Source organism: Phalaenopsis equestris, unplaced genomic scaffold, assembly GCF_001263595.1.
Source record: "Phalaenopsis equestris unplaced genomic scaffold, ASM126359v1 Scaffold233798, whole genome shotgun sequence".
In the NCBI taxonomy this organism is placed as follows: Eukaryota; Viridiplantae; Streptophyta; class Magnoliopsida; order Asparagales; family Orchidaceae; genus Phalaenopsis; species Phalaenopsis equestris.
The window spans coordinates 488,445-502,512 of NW_018251730.1; positions in this window are offsets into that span (position 1 = coordinate 488,445).

Sequence of the window (14,068 nt, forward strand, 5' to 3'; positions counted from 1 at the left end):
AATTAGACTGATTAATTAGACTTAATATGGGTTAAGTCTAATTGGGTTTAAGGTTAATTAAACCTAACTAGGGTAAGGTTAAACTGATTAATTAGACTTAATATGGGTTAAGTCAAATTGGGTGTAAAGGTTAATCAAACTCCATACATCTTTATTTTTTTGAGACATTTGCAAACATAAAACTACAAAAATCCAATGTACTTTTTTTACTAACTCCATACATCATTATTTTTTTGATAACTCATAAATTGCAACCAGAATGCATCTATGGGATGGCGCATCTTTTAAACTGCTAAACACACTAGATAGAAAAAAAAATACCCCCAAAAGAGAAATAACTTTATCATGAATTGTCATTTAGGCTTAAAAAGATAACTATTTTAACTTTATAAAAAATGCAAATAAAGCTTCTTTTGCCTAGGAAAGGTGGGATGTATGTACAAATTGAAGTTGAGGTGTTAGATAGGTAAATATAGAGGAATTGAGCAGTATGTATATAAATATTTCAATTTTTTCTTCATATATGGAAGGTTAGAATACGAACCTAAATACTCACATTTCACCAAATTCTAGTCCACCAAATTCCCGATACCCTCTACGAAAAAGAAGTGAAGAAATTCCTTAAATCATTTCAATGTTATATGACAACGGATTAAAATTAAGTTAGCAGGATTTTACACTGAAAGGAATCCTTCCAACGTTATTTGGGTGAAGGAATGGGGGGAGCTTAACGGGAGGAGCTGGTGTAGGGATTCACTAGTGGAGCAGGTGAAGGAGCGGCGGGAGCTTCACGGGAGGAGCTGGTGTAGGGTATTCGCTAGTGGAGCGGGTGGAGGAGCAGCGGGAGCTTCATGAGACGAGCTGATGGAACAGGTGGAGGAGTGGCGGGAGCTTAATTAGAGCAGCGACATGTGGAATTTGGGCAGAAATTTTCCTTCCATTCTTTACTCCAACCTCCGCCACACCCTTCGCCATTGCTCTATTTATCTTCTTCGATCTTTCACTCTCTCGACCTAGTGAGAGCTTCGACATCGAGAGGGTATTATAATTGAACGCTTCGAACAGCTCCCTCACGAACGCGGGTCGCAGGCTTCAACCCGCGGCGAGCTTTTCGCTAGATTCGTGTCCTGCTGCAAGCAGGACATCGAAACAAACAGTTAAACTTTGCGTCTCATCGCCGCGACGTAGTGGGACCGTGATCTCAAATGGACCCTTAATTGATTAATTAGGTCTAATAAGGGTTAGACTTAATTAAGATTTGTTGAGTTAAATCTAATATGGTTAAGGTCTAACTAGGGTTTAATTAGATCTAAATGTGGTTTAGGCCTAATTAGGGTTTTTAAGTTAAACCTAATGTAGTTAAGGTTTAACTAGGGTTTAATTAGGTTTAAATGTGGTTTAAACCTAATTAGGTGTGTATTGAGTTAAACCTAATGTATTTAAGGTTTAACTAGGTTTAAATAGGTTTTAAGGTGGTTTAAACCTAATTAGAGTTTTGGGTTCACCTAGATAAAATCTAAGTGTCTTGTCTGATTTGACTTGAATTCAGATCAAGTCTGGGTCTAAATATCTTGCCATATTAAGTCTATGGGGATAGACTCAATGGCCATGAGGAAGCAAATTAGACCCTATGTCATTTGGGTCTTACGATTAGAGTTTGGTTAACTCTAAGTGTCACTAAGGCTAGTGTCCAAGCCTAAAAAATGTATAGGGTAAATATGTAAATTTTTTAATTTTACAGGTTTGAACCTAGGAGTGAAATGTCATTTAAAAAATTTATAAATGGTCAAGAATTTGTCATTTTAGAGTTTAAAGGTGTCACTCTAAGTTTTATAACCATTTCAAATTTTAATTCCCAATTTCTTCAATTTTTATAATTATTTTAAGGATAATTACAAATCTGAAAGAAATTAAGAAATTGATGCCTAGAGAATTTTTCTGGCCTTCGAAAAATTATGGAAGATTCCTAAGGGCTTAAAGATCATTCCCTACAAATTTCATAATTTTTTAAATTATAAATAATTTTTAATAATTAAATTACTCCAAAGAGTGATTAATTAATTAAAAATTAATTATAATTTATTAAATCCTAATTTCATGTTCACAATATTCTACTCACTGTCCCGAGTTCAAAGGTATTTTTGTCTTATTTTTGTGATTTTTGAGTGTCAAAATATCAACTTTTGAAGCTTTTAAGATTATTCTGAATTTAATTGAATCTTAATTAATCAGAATAATCTCTGGGGTGCCGCATGTCCTCGCATCAAAAACGTGTTTGATCTGCTGCAGGGATCAGAACACGGAATCAAACGGGATTTAGTCATAGCCATCATTTTTAAAACAAGGAAACCAATAGAATCCATGCGTCTTCTTCCTCTGCCCTTCCCCGTGGACCGTCTATCATCCAGGGACAAATTCTCACTAGATTCTTGATGAAATCGAATGAAATTTGTTCCTATAGCTTAATCTCAAGGGGGTGAAGCCATCTATGCGGTGATTAGTAGGTTGTGAAATGGTTCGTTTCATAATTGACCAATACCGAACGAGATCTAGGTCAAAATGGCCATACCTTGGCTTGATGAAGTGAAGCTTCAATCAAGTTTGTCTGGAACGCTCCCTAGGTCTTTGCGAAGTTCCTAGTATGTTCAATTTGGGGTGAGATCGAGTCCAAGTAGGAATTCACCAAAATGGCTTCACAGCTTGATGTGGAACTAGGTTAAAGCTTGTGGGAAGATCCAATTTTAATTGGAATCTTCTTCGTACACCTTATAGAAGGTGTAGGAACAATTAATCTAAGTATTGGGAGAGGTTTATGTAGGACTCATAAAGTGTCCTGTTTTGGTGAGTTTTGAGGAGGTTAAATTAGGAGAGGATAGCAGGTTAGAAGGCTTGATTCTTTGAGGAATCAATTGCCTATAGAATAGGGAAGAATTTCACTGTTGAAGGTTTTCTCCCTTGAGCATTGTATCCTCTTCTCCTCCTCTAGGAAGCTTACAGTTTAACTACATATAGGCCTTAAAAGATCCATGGCTAGCTTTAGATTCAATTGGAGAAGTTCTTATTTGATGTCATGATGGCTGAGGATAGAATTTCAACTCAAGGATAAGCTTACTTCATCCTCCTAAAGTTAACCCATGTTGAGTCCACATATGGTGAAGGTTTAATTCAAGGTTTGGCATCCCCTCATTGGATGGTCTATGAGGTGGATAGGATTGTTTAAAATTTGCTGAAATGGCCTCCCCCATATATGCTCACAAGTTCCTTTAATGAAACTTAAAAGATCATGGCACATAAGCTTCATACTCATCTCTCCTCTAATGATTATTCATGATGGATTTAATCATGAATTGGATAGGGTTTAAAGAAGTCTTCTCTTCATTGGAGAATGGTTGAGGTGGTGATGTCTCAACCAAGCCATTCCTTAAGCAATTTATAAAGAGATGACACCTCTTTACGATGACACCTCTTTACCCCTTTGAGCTTTAACCTAGGCTAACCATGGTGGCTCATTACAGCTTTACATTTTTCTTATGGGTTGTGGCTTGTTATGAGAGATTCTATGGGTCATGGGTGACCTTTATTAATGATCCCTCATGAGTTGAATTTAGATTTAAATTTAAAATATATTTTTAAGGTTACCATGGATTTGTCATACCATGAGCTTAAACCATAATTTTTATTTAAACCCTAGGTTTAATGGTCTTTAATTTTAATGGTCTTTAATTAATTAAATACATAATTAATCAAGAGAATAAAATATTTTGATGAAAATATCAAATTTTGATCAAAATGGTGAGTTTGAGATGAAAATATCAAATTTGATGAAAATATCAAATTTTGATCAAAATGGTGAGTTTGACCAAAGTTGACTTGATTGACTATGGTTGACCTGTTTTGACCATAGTTGACAAATGTAGGTCTAGGATTAACTATGATGACTCAATTGACCGTGTCATGATTAGGTATAACTTGGGTTTGACCAAGGTTGACCAAAGTTGACCAGAATGGTCAAATTGACCATATGGTGTTGTCTTGACCATATGGTGGTCATTTGGGTCTATAAATGATCAAATGGTCAAAGTGGTGACCATGGAGGTTCACCTTAGTCATTTTGACCAATAGTTGGTCAATAGTGTCTTTAGTTGACCAAATGGTCCAGTTTGATCATTTTGGTGTTTTAAAATGATCAAATAATCCAATTTGACAAATTTTAGGGTTTGAACTGATTCATTCGTCCAAATTAACTAAAGTTGACCAGCTTGATCAAAATTGACCAATTTGACCAAAATTGACTATTTGGGTCAAAGTCGACCAATGGGATCAATTAAATGTCAATGTTGACTTCATGATCATTATGGTGACCATTAAATCAAAATTTGACCAGATTAGGGTTTGTTAGGGTTTGTCACCACTGTTGTCACCACTGATCTGATCATTTAGGGTATTGTCATTTTTAAGCTACAAAAGGAGTGCTTTGAGGTTTGTTTCAATTTTTAAGGTTTTAATACTACATTATGGTGAGAAAGGATTACAGGACAAGTTATCAAGATTATAGGACAACTAAAATTATCAATAGTTGGTCGTTTGGGTCTGCTCGATTAGATACTGCATTATGGGCTTATAGGACAGCTTATAAGACGCCCATAGGAATGTCCTCATATTAAATTAATTTTTGGGAAGACTTGTCACTTACTAATATAATTAAAGCATAAAGCTTATTGGGCTATGAAGGAGTTTAATTTTAATTTAAAAGATACTCGTGAGAGAAGATTATTACAATTGAATGAGCTTGAAGAATTTAAGAATGAATCTTATGATAATTTTAGGATATATAAAGAGAAAATTAAGGAATGGCATGGTCAGAAGATAATAAAAAAAGAATTTGAGCCTACACAAGAAGTTTTATTATACAGTACAACATTGAAATTATTTCCTAGAAAATTGAAGTCTAGGTGGAATCGTTGTAAAATTCTATCCCTATGGAATCGTTAATATTGAAGTTCATAAGACTGCAAAAGATATTTAAAGTTAATGGGCATAGACTGAAACCATATTTTGATGGTCAAATATCAGTTTTTAAAGAGACAATAATGTTGGTTCACTCAGAGTAAAGACTAGGAATGTATCCTGGCGACATTAAACCAAGCACTTTGTGGGAGGCAACCCATAGTTATCTCTGTATATTTTGCTTATGTGTTTTTATAAGTAGTATTATATATATATATATTTCATGGAGGAACTCCTTTGTTAACTGGTACATTGGAGGTGGAGGAGTGGTTTCTACTTTTTGGGAACCTGTTTAGAGCCTCTTTTGCTCTGGGTTCCCTACTTGTTGCGATTTCTGGTTTCCCAGGTTCTTGACTTTTTGAAATTGAAGCACTGTTCAATTGGTCTTCTATTGTTTTTGGGTCTTCTGCTTCCTGGCTGAGTGTTTACACTTCTTTATTGTTGGTCTTGGGTCCTATTTCTGAGCTTCCCACTTTATCTTCTAAGTGGTATTAGTTTCTTTAGCTTTTGGCTGTTGTGTTTCTGCTCCTTCTATTTTTTGGTTTCTGCTCCTGTAGTTGTGTTCGCCTCCATTGCTTTTAGCTTTGCTGAACATAATGGAGGTTTTCCCCATTGATGTTGAAGTGAATGCACAATGGACCCAGTCAACTTATGCTGGCACTGTTGGCAAAGGATAGGATATTCATAAATCATTTGAACATTTAGTCTTCCCTCAAGCTCTTCATGATGTTGCTGCTGGAAATGGGACTTGTCTCTATGTCAATCCTCTTAGATTAAAAGAAGGAGAACCAACTATTCTTTTCACTCTTAGGGAAATCCAATCACTCAATGAAACAATCAAATTTACTTTAATTGGTAAATTTCAATTGGGGCAACTAAAGATGGACTATGTAAGAAAATTTTTTGAAGAAATGAATCTTACTGGGGCATGGAAGCTTGGTCTTATGGATGGCAGACATCTGCTCATCAAACTATCAAATGAAGAGGACTATGCAAGGATTTTTGCTAAATAATCTCTGCTGATAGCAGGAACTCCTATGAAATTAATTAAATGGACTCCAGGTTTTGATCTTAGCAAGGAGCCTCCAATTGTCCCCATGTGGTTCAAACTACCCAACCTTCCAATTTAGTATTATCTTCAAAATGTGTTGTTCAATATTGGTTGTACACTTGGCTTTCCATTGCAGGTGAATGCTCCTACCTATAACTTGGCTAGATCTGCTAGGGCTAGAATATTAGTAAGAAGAAATATTACCCTGCCTGATGTGAAAAGGGTCTGGATTGGAACTGAAGAAGAGGGATTTTGGAAAAGCATTATGGTGGAACAAAGACCTCATTATTGCCCTTATTGTAGAATGTTTGGGCACAACTTAGAGAAATGCAATAGACTTCACCCACCATCCAAGAAGGCTAATGGCCCTCAAAAGAGAAGTGTTGTTATTCATGTGGGGACTGATTCATTTCCTGAGAAAGTGGGGAATTCAGGTGAGCAAATCATACCTCCAACTACTAGTATGGCAGGGTGATTCAACCAACTATGTTGATCAATTCCTTGGGTGATGGGATTAAGGTATCAATCAAACAAAAACATCCATTGACAATCACTTGTTGGAGGAGAGATAGATGGGGGATGTTTGTAATGAAGAAATACAATTGGATATTAACCCTCACAAGGTTGATAACCCTACTATTAATATTTTAACTGATGTGCTTACTAGGGAATGGCAAGTTCAGAGAAGTGGTAAAAAGAAGAAAGGCAAGATGGAACTAAAGAAACTTCAGGAAGTTCAATCTCTGGATGGACCGTCCACCAATCAGCAAAATGATCTCAATCCTAGAACCAGAGGAAAAGGGAGAACCATTTCATAATGATTAAGTTTTTGTGTTAGAATAAAAGGGGTATATATCACCCCTCATCTCTCAAGAGATCAAAAAATCTAGTTAGAACTCATAAAATTTGGTGTTTTACAATTTTGGAACCTTTGGTCACAAAACACTCCCAAAATATTGTGAGAAAATTCCCAAAATTTACCCACTTTACTAATTCTAATAATAAGATTTAGATCTTTGGTAGAGTTGAATTACAGTGGTCTGTCCTACAGAATCATGCTTAGTTTATCCATATTCAATTTTCCATTGGTCCTCATTTGGGATATGCCACTTTTATTTATGCTAGTAGCATTATAAGACTTCAAAATACCCTTTGGAGTGATTTACTACACATTGGGCAATCTATCAACACCTTCTGAATTTTGGGGGGAGATTTTAATTGTGTTACTTCTCCTGCTGAGACAAGAGGCGGAAGAACTCCTTTACTTTCTTCAATGAATAGATTTAATGATTTTTTAGCTGATGCTACTTTTTATGATTTGGGGTACCAAGGTCCAAAATTCACTTGGAGAAGGGGATCAATGTGGGAAAGGCTTGATAGAATGTTGGGGAACTCTAAATGGCTACAAACTTTTCCATTTACTATACTCTCATCTTGTTATGGCTAGGTCTGATCATAGGCCCCTCCTTTGTTCTATTTTAAATGTTGCTAGTCCTGGGGGTTCTCCTTTCAGATTTTAGAACATGTGGACCCTTTACCCTGAGTTTCTCTCTGAAATTGAAAAGGTTTGGAGTTCCAATGGCATTGATAACCCTAGGGTAAATCTGTGGCAACTTCAGAAAAAAGTGGTAGCCCATTTAAAAAAATGGAACTGGAATAAATTTGGAAATGTCCATAAAAATTTGACAGTCAAGTTTTTAAAAGGGAGTAAATTCTGAAATAGAATTGCACAAAGCTAATGAGGAACTTCTCTTGCAGATCAATTACACTGAAACTTTTCTGAAACAGAAGGTAGCCATTACCAAGTTCATTGAGGGGGATAGAAACTCAAGTTTTTATCATGCTTGTATAAATTTCAAGAGAAAATGTAATATGATTCTTTCCATTACTGATTCTATATGTAATTGCTTATCTGATGCAGGTTATGTAGCCAAAGATGCAATCCAATACTTTTAGAACCTGTTTAAGTGTCAGCTCTCTTCTAGATCCCAACTTGATGCTGCTCTTTAGTCTGACTGTCAAGAGTATGTGCACATGTTAGAGTTAATCTATATTCCTTTGGAGGTGGAAATCAAGGATGCCCTTGATTCTATTTATAGGCAAATGGTTGCTGGGCCAAATGGATTTACTACTACTTTTTATAAAGTTTCTTGGTCAGTAATCAATGGAGATTTCATTCTTGCAATCAGAACTTCTTTAAGGGAGTTGATCCCCAAAGATATTTCACTTCTTCTACAATTACTTTGATTCCTAAGAATCAAACAAGGAAAGACTGGGGGGATTTTAGACTAATCAGCTTGACCAATGTTCTCTCCAAAGTTATTAGCAAGATTATAGTCTCTAGACTTCAACCCCATCTCCAAAATCTCATCAGCACTAATCAGGTTGCCTTTGTTAAAGGAAGAAACATCATTGAAAACATCTTATTGGCTTAGGAACTATTATTAGATTTGGACAGGAAATCTAGAGGAAGTAATGTTATTTTCAAACTAGATATCAAAAAGGCATATGACACCATCAAATGGGACTTCATACTGGAAACTCTTTCTACTAGGGGTCTTTCTGAAGATTTCATTAACTTAATTAGAAGGTGGCTCAAGTAAAATAACCATTCAGTATTAATTAATGGAAAGAGTCATGGTTTCTTCACTGCTTCTAGGGGAATCAAACAAGGAGACCCCTTGTCTCCAACAATTTTTATTCTGGCCATGGATTATCTCTCAAGACATCTAAACAATATGTTTGCTAACTCCCCTCATTTGGCATATCAACATAATTACAATATTTGTATTAGTCACCTATCCTATGCAGATGATTTTATTATCTTCTCCAAAGCTAAAAAGACTATAAAGGCTTTATATCAGGGACTCAATCATTTTCAGCAAGCTTCAGGCATGGAACTAAACAAACAAAAATCTCAAATCTTTGCTAGCACTAATATTAATCCACAGATCAAACACAGAATTACCCATTTTATTGGGTTTAGCCTTGCTTCTTTGCCAATCAAGTACCTTGGAGTACAGCTAATCAAAGGCAGGACCAAACAAACTCAATTTAATGAAGTTATTTATTAGATCAAAGCCCAACTGCACTACTGGACAGATTCCTTCCTTTCTAATGGGGGGAGAATCACTCTTCTTAAAAGTATTTTGACTGCTATCCCTTCTTATGCTTTCCAAATGTTCGTTATGAAGAAAGGTACTTAAGTTCTCTTGGGTAGAATTTTTAATAAATTTCTGTGGGCTGGACAGAAGAAACAATTACATTGGATCCCTTGGTAGAAACTTTGTAAGCCCCTTCATGCTGGAGGTTTGTGTTTTAAGGATTTTCAACACTTAAGCTTTATAAATCTTTATAAATTATGGATAAAATTTAGAGCCCAGGACAGTCTATGGGCTCATTATATGATGAGGAAGTAATGCAGGTTTGTACACCCAAATCTTGTCACTAAAAAATTGAGTGATTCCAGGATTTGTACTAACCTTATGAAAATTAGAAATCAAGCTGAGGAACTTTTCATATAGGGAATTAGGAGAAGGGAAAATTAATTTTTGGTTTGACAAGTCGGTGTGGAATGGAGAAAAGCTGATGTGCTCCACCTCATACCCCAATCATACCCCAATTATCAAACTCAAATTATCAAACTCAGGTGAAAGAGTATTGGTTTGATGACCAATGGAATTGCAATCTATTGAAGACCATTCTCACACTGAACAGATTCAATTAGTGAAGAATACTTCATTCCTTTATGATCAAAAGGATAGAATCATTACCAAACAACTTTCATCACAGAAAGTCTGAACATTTATTTATCAAAATTTCTATTAGTGGCAACCTGCCTTGTCGGGGAAAGCCATTTGGGGTAAGTGGTTAACTCCCTCAATGTCTTTTTTCTACTGGAGGATGTGGTTGTCCTTGTGTCCTACAGATAATATCTTGAAAATGAAAGGCCTGAGGGGACCCTCTTGTTGTTATCTTTGTAATGCTGAGGAAGAGACTTTAGAACACCTATTTTTTACTTGTGAGTTCTCTTAAAGTATTTGGTTTGGACTGTTGGCACAACTTAAAATTGATACTCTTAAAGTATGTTGGAACAAAATTTTCTTTTGCTGGAGGGACTGGAAAGAAGTTAATCTATTGGTTATTCCCTATTTAGTGGCTTGGTTTATATGGATGAGCAGAAATTAAGCTAAGTATGAGGATCTTAAGCCATTGGTCAAGTCTGTGGTTTTCAACTGCACTTCTTATATCTAGAAAATTATTAAACATCAGTAGTTTCCTAATATCTTTAAGAATTGGATGCCAAGTACCAAAGTTCAATAGAAACTCAAGCCAACCTTAATTCTTTGGATCCCTCCTCCTTCAGGTTGAGTGAAAGTTAACACTAATGGCAGCTATACCAGGGAGTCATCAGGTTTTGGGGGAGATTTTAGAAACTCCCAAGGGAAATGCATGTTGTATTTTTCTTCTCCAACTTGGGCTTATGATGCATTGGAGACTGAGATGATAGCAATATATTGGGCTATAAGGTTTGCTTATTACTGTCAGATCTGTCATTTGATTGTGGAATCTAACTCCATCACTTGTATCAAGATTTTGCAGAAAGATGAAGCCCCATTGGTATATTCTCAGGTGGTTAACTAAATTGCAATAGCTTTTAAATAGTCGAAGGATGAAATCTAATCACATACACAGAGAAGGCAATGGTCCTGCACATTGTCTGGCTGCCATGGGGAGGAACACATAACAGATTTCAGTTGGAAACTCTCCTCCTTCTCAATTATCTTTTCTATTACATGGGGATAGTTTGACCATTCCTCATCTTCATGCTATGTAATAAGATTATATATATATATATATATATTATTGCTGCATGCGGGGGGGTTTATTTTTATTATTTTTTATTTTTTACAACATATCCTATACTCATACTCAATTTCCCAGATTATATGTTTCACAATATATTTTAACAATTCAACTGGTCAGCTCGAAAAGTAAATTAAGAGCGGAGTTGAAAAAACCATCACAATTTATAATTAAAACTTCTTCTACCATGCATCCCAATATCTTAAACATGAATCTTACTCATTGCAAAATAAAAGTAAAAGGAAAATAATGACATAATCTTCTCATATATATATTTACATCTGAACTCCCAATAGCAAGAAGAGACACAAAATCAGCACTAGAGCAAGACTGTTCATGCCCACGACCACAGGCCCAGCAATCATTTTTGCACTCTGAGGTAAGGAATTTGAAGCTTGTCCCCCTGAGTTAGTAAGTGTAGGGAGGGGGAGAGGGTTGTGGACACCTCAGGATGATCAGCATTATCACCTTCTATAGCTAGGAAATTTGCAGGTCTATTAGCTTCCCTATACACAAATGAAAAATGAATTTTTCTTTCAGTGCTGAGATTTTTAATTTTGTGGATCTATTGATTGATATGCTAAGAGGAAGACATCTTAGAATTGAGTAACTCCACCAGCAGGGAGGAGTCCATTTCAGCAACAATCCATAGCCAATTATTCTTCTTAGCAAAATTTAAAGCCCAAAATAGAGCAGCAGCTTCAATTTCCAAAGCATCCTTAGCTATATAAGGGGCCTTATAGAACAACAAAGTTTTCCCTTTGTGATCTCTGAAAATTCCCCCAATACACGCTCTCTTGTTTGTGTAGCTTCCATCAGTGTTAATTTTAATGAAAGGATAAGGAGGTCTCTCCCATCTCACCTTGATAATTTTAATGTGTTTAGCACCCATGTAAGTTGTGGTCTGCAGGATCATGGGGAACTTCCTCCAGTGTATTAGCTTGTTTAGGTAAGCCCAGCAGTTAGACATCACCCATGTAGCATTGGCCTCCCTATGCTCATGTTTTGCCATGTTTCTAGCCATCCAAATAAACCAAGCAACAATGAAGGGAATTGGCATGAGGTTTATCTCTTTCCAGTCTTTAGTGCAGTCTGTAATATTATCCCAACCAATGTTAATCAGGTTGATGTTCATTTGGGAAGTTAGTCTATTCCAAACCTCCTTAGCAAAGCTGCACCTGAAGAATGAATGATCCCTTGTGTCCTGATCAAGCTTGCATAGGTGGCATCTAGAAGGACCTTTCAGGCCTTTATGTTTCAGAATATCATCTGTGGGGAGAAGGTTATTAAGAACTCTCCAAGAAAAGAACAACATGGAAGGGGTGAGGTGTTTTTGGCAAGAGAAGATATTCCACTGGCAAGTGTCCCAATAGTACAGATAGTTTTGGATGTCTTTTGAGATACTAGCTCTAGTCCTGTTCAGCAAGTTGAGTTGGTCCTTATTTTTTCTATCAAGAATAGTAGAGATGTAGCTAGCAGACTGCTCCTTCAGTAAACCCCTCAAGAAGTCCTCAGACCAAACATTGTCAACCCAGCAGTCCTTGACCAATAAATCCCTCTGCTTTTCATCCTATAAAGGTTTCAAACAGTCATTAGAACACCAGTTATCTTTCCAGAAATTAATATTCCCTTGTCCCAACTCCCATCTTAGCAGCTTCTCAATGTCTTCTCTGGCCTTGAGCATCTGAACCCAAATTCTGGAGTCTCCCACCTTCCTAGTGACCTCGCCAGGGTGCACAAACTTGCAGTATTTGGCCTGCATGAAATTTGCCCATAAGCTTTCATTTTGTCTGAATTTAATCCACAGCTTACACAAGCTAATGTGTTGCATCTGATGCAATCCTTTAAAACCTAAACCCCCAGCCTCCCAAGGTTTAGCCACTTTTTGCCAACTAGCCCAAGCCGCTTGTTTTCTATTCCCAGCCCACAAAAATCTGTTGAAACTTCTTTCCAGCATCGAAGAGGTACTTCTTTTCATTGTAGCCACTTTGAGAGCATACAAAGGGATAGAGGTAAGAATGCTCTTCAATAGGGTGATCCTAACACCATTAGACAAAAAGGAGTTAGACCACCCCTGAAGAGTAGAGGTTATCTTATCAATAACCTCATCAAATTGGATCAATTTTGTTCTTCCTCTGGTAAGATGGATCCCCAAATATTTGAACGGGAGGCTCAAGCTAGGGAAACCAGTGTAAGAATGCATCCATTGCTTGATTGGTAGAGAGGCTTTTTTGTTGATCAGGATATCACATTTGTCCTTGTTTACCTTTAGCCCTGACACCTGTTGGAAATGTTGAAGGTTGGAAATGTTGAAGACACTCCGACACTCCATAATGCACTTGGTAGCAGGCTTAGAAGCCCTAGTGAGTAGCAGGATGCCATCAGCATAGATCAGATGGCTGATGTCCATCCTAGCTCTATTGTGATAAGAGTTGAAGCTTTTCCTATTCTCCTTGTATTCCATCAGTCTAGAGAAATAGTCCAACACCAGTATGAAAATGGTGGGGGACAAAGGGTCCCCTTGTTTAAGTCCTCTGGTGGCTTTAAAGAAACCATGGGTTTTACCATTTATAAAAACTGAGTTTATGTTATCCTCAAGCCATCTTTTAATCATCTTGCAGCATTCCCTGGAAAAACCCCTAGCCTCCAAACATTCAATGATGAAATCCCAGTTGACCATGTCATAAGCCTTCATTAGATCAACCTTAAAAATTACATTTCCCCCTCTGCAAGGTTTCTCCAAATCCTGCAGAAGTTCTTGAGCCAGGAGGATGTTATCCCCAATACTTCTGCCTTTCACAAAGGCAGCTTGGTTAATGCTGACAAGTTGAGGTAAAACTGGCTGAAGCCTGTGGACAATGATTTTGCTTATAATCTTACTTATAACATTGTTTAAACTCAGAGTTCTGTGCTACTTCCAGCTATCCTTGATAGAGGTCTTTGGGATAAAAACAGTAGTAGAGGCACTGAAATAGTTAGGGAGTGGGTGTTAGGGAGTGAGTTTCCTTTGAAAAAATGTTGAATAGCTTTGATCACCTCTTCCTTGATGACTTCCCATGCCTTCTTATAGAAGTCTGAAGTAAACCCATCAGGTCCAGTAGATTTGGAACTATCAATAGAATTCAAGGCAGATTTTATCTCCTC